Source organism: Octopus bimaculoides, chromosome 14, assembly GCF_001194135.2.
Source record: "Octopus bimaculoides isolate UCB-OBI-ISO-001 chromosome 14, ASM119413v2, whole genome shotgun sequence".
Classification (NCBI taxonomy): Eukaryota; Metazoa; Mollusca; class Cephalopoda; order Octopoda; family Octopodidae; genus Octopus; species Octopus bimaculoides.
The window spans coordinates 35,510,407-35,514,106 of record NC_068994.1 but is presented as its reverse complement, the minus strand read 5'-3'; the positions used below and the strand labels follow the sequence as shown (position 1 = coordinate 35,514,106).

At 34.3% G+C, this 3,700-nt stretch overlaps 1 protein-coding gene and 1 long non-coding RNA gene across 5 annotated transcripts in view; one reads left to right on the top strand and one right to left on the bottom strand.

The window, feature by feature from the left end:
• Positions 1 to 3,700, top strand: part of LOC106881593 (protocadherin beta-15) — a 363,194-nt gene that overhangs the window by 182,208 nt on the left and 177,286 nt on the right. The window lies entirely within an intron of this gene.
• Positions 1 to 3,700, bottom strand: part of LOC128249440 (uncharacterized) — a 347,579-nt gene that overhangs the window by 296,933 nt on the left and 46,946 nt on the right. The window lies entirely within an intron of this gene.

The following is a 3,700-nucleotide window of genomic DNA, read 5'->3' as shown; positions in this document are numbered from 1 at the left end:
TATATATATTTATATATATATATATATTTATATATATATATATATTTATATATATATATATTTATATATATATATATATTTATATATATATATATATTTATATATATATATTTATATATATATAGTTATGTATATACACACACACATATGTATACATATATATACCCATACACACATGTATTTATTCTTGCATATGCATGTGTGTCTTTGTGTGTATTCAGTATTTAATACACACAGTTCAAAAAGCAGAATAAGTTACTGACATGATGATGATGATAAAGAAGATGATGATAAGGAGGAGGAGGAGAGGAAGAGGAGGGTAATGGTGGTGATGGTGGTCATCATAATGATGATGATGATAATGATGTGGGTAGAGAAGGAGTCTGACATTTCAGAAAGAGCTCCACCCCCACCCCAACTTTATTAATTTTACTGGAGTTTTCAATTAGAATTTTCAAAAAATAGAATCTTTGTTGGAATTTATGTCCCTTGCCCCTAACAAAAACAAATTCTGTGGTTTTAAGTAGGCCACCCCGACAAACCCCCTTCCCACCCCCACATCATAGGTTAAAAGAAAAACTGCTAGCACTGGTGGTCTAAGCCAATGAATATTATAGTGTGAAGCTTGAGAGAGGCTGAATAATTTTGTATACAATGGCATATGTATGGTTGAGTGGTTAAGAAGCTTACTTTTGAACCACATGGTTTCAGGTTCAGTCCCACATTGTATATCATGTTGGGCAGATGTCTTCAAACATGGGTCCGGGTTGCCAATGCCTGATGAGTAAATTTGGTAGATCAGAGCAGGACAGATGTTCAACATCATGTGCATATGTATGTGTATGTGTGTTTGTGTGTCTTTGTATTTGTGTTTTTTTCCCTTGTGCACCAGTTGATGACTGGTTCTGGTTTGTTTATATCCCTGTAACTTAGTGGTTTGGCAAAAGAAACCAATATTAAAAGTACCAAACTTTAAAAAACTGGGTTCGATTTGTTTGATCTGTTCTGCTGAAGTTGTTTAACAAACGTATTACTCTGGGTCACTTCTTCTGAAATTGATATTTGATAAAATGAATTTCAATATTCTTTTATTTTTATATTTCTTTCAGTCATTTGACTGCAGCCATGCTGGAGCACTGTCTTTAGTTGAACAAATCAATCCCAGGACTTATCCTTTGTAAGCCTAGCACTTATTCTATCAGTCACTTTTGCCGAACTGCTAAATTATGGGGACATAAACACACCAACATTCCTTGTCAAGCGATGGTGGTGGTGGGGACAAACACAACATGCAAATACAGACACATACACACACACACACACACACACACACACACACACATATATATATATATATATATATATATATATGACAGGCTTCTTTCAGTTTCCATCTACCAAATCCACTCACAAGGCTTTGGTTGGCCTGAGGCTATAGTAAAAGACGCTTGCCCAATGTACCACGCAGTGGGATTGAACCCGGAACCATGTGGTTGGTAAGCAAGCTTCCTACCACACAGGCACGCCTGCGCCGATGAGCTGTGCCTGCACATATGTTTATATATGTTGTACAAAGATGAGAAATCTGATGTCTTTGGCCAGATGTAAAAAAAAGTTCTATCTCTCAAACAAAAAGTTAATCCCAAAATGATGATTACTTATTTTTTAAAGGTAGTACTTATTATAGTGGTCACTTTTGCTGAACTGCTCTGTCATGGAGCTGTAAAAAAACCAACGCTGGTTGTCAAGCATAGTGGGGCACAAACACAAAGCACACACACACACACATACATGTGTGTATATCACAGGTTCTACACAGTTACATTCACAAGGCATTGGTCAACCTTGAGACAGTTACCCAAGATGCCACAGATTAGGACTGAACCCAAGACCACATGGTTTCAAAAACAGCTTCTTAACCACACAGCCATGCCTGCACCAAATTATGACAATGATTCATCTATATATTTTTATTTTTTATTGCTTTTTTTTTTTCACAGTTACAGATACACAGCACATAGTTTATTTGTCTTAACTTGATGGTTGCCAAGCAATCTGTTCCAAGTTCAAATAAGTGATTCCCCAGTGGCAACTACTTGAGTTATGCTTTAAGACTTGAGAACTTCTACATTATTATGGATTCCTTTTACACACACACACTTACATATGGAATGGATTTCTGTTGTAATAAATTCTAAATGATGGATAGATTCCTCTGTAGAGAGGTTATTGTTATTGCATGTGTGCACAGGCGAATGAATATGTATATATATATATATTTTATATAAATATAATAAATATATATACATTTACATATATAATATAATACATTTTTATAACTTATATATATACACGCACAATGAATATATAAATTATCTATATATTTATAAATATGAGTGAGAAAGAAGGGGAGAGACGAACTGAGAAAAATAGATAGATGGATATATTGATCAGCATAAGAGACCAATAGAATAAATACCAGGCTTCAAAACTAAGTACTGGGGTCAATTCGCTCAACTAAACCCTTCAAGGCAGAGCCCCAACATGGCCAGAGTTCAATGACTGAAACAAATAAAAGATGTATATATATACACACACAATTTATATATATATATATATATATATATATATATATATACATACATGTATGCATAAAATCATATATAAATGCATTATATGTTTACACACACACACTCATACACACTTACACATACTCATACATAACAAAATGATGCAAATATTTATATATACACGTAATAGGATTAAGCTATTACACATCACCTTGTTCTCTCTCACACACACACATATATACACATGCATAGAAACACAAAATCATATATCCATATATATGAGTGGCTGTGTGGTAAGTAGCTTGCTTACCAACCACATGGTTCCGGGTTCATTCCCACTGCGTGGAACCTTGGGCAAGTGTCTTCTACTATAGCCTCGGGCTGACCAAAGCCTTGTGAGTGGATTTGGTAGACGGAAACTGAAAGAAGCCCGTCGTATATATATATATATATGCATGTGTGTGTGTGTATATGTTTGTGTCTCTGTGTTTATCCCCCCCAACATCGTTTGACAACCAAAGGTGGTGTGTTTACGTCCCCGTAACTTAGTGGTTCGACAAAAGAGACTGATAGAATAAGTACTAGGCTTCCAAAGAATAAGTCCTGGGTTCGATTTGCTCGACTAAAGGCGGTGCTCCAGCATGGCCGCAGTCAGATGACTGAAACAAGCAAAAGAGCAAAAGAGCATATACACAAGCTGATGTATTTTCTTCTTGCTCTGTTCTTCTTCAACCTCAAATACATGTTGGCTATATCTGGAGAAGCACCTTAAGAATTAGAACTTATATATATATATATATATATATATAGATTAACACATATTATTATATATAAATTAGCACATATATAGATTAACACAGTCATATATATATATATATATATATATATACAAGAATAAGGGCAGGGAATCGTCAATTAGTAATAGAATTAATAATTAACAATTTTGCCAAGTAGTTCAGTATGAAAAAACCTTTATCGGTAAAATCATTTATCATCATATATATACAGGGATTAGCATCGAGTTGCTTCTCCAACATACTGAAAATTTAGAAATAGCAGTCAAAGAACTACTGATTCTAAACTACAAATTTTTTTCTAAGTGGATGGCGATATTTATGGCACACATAGAA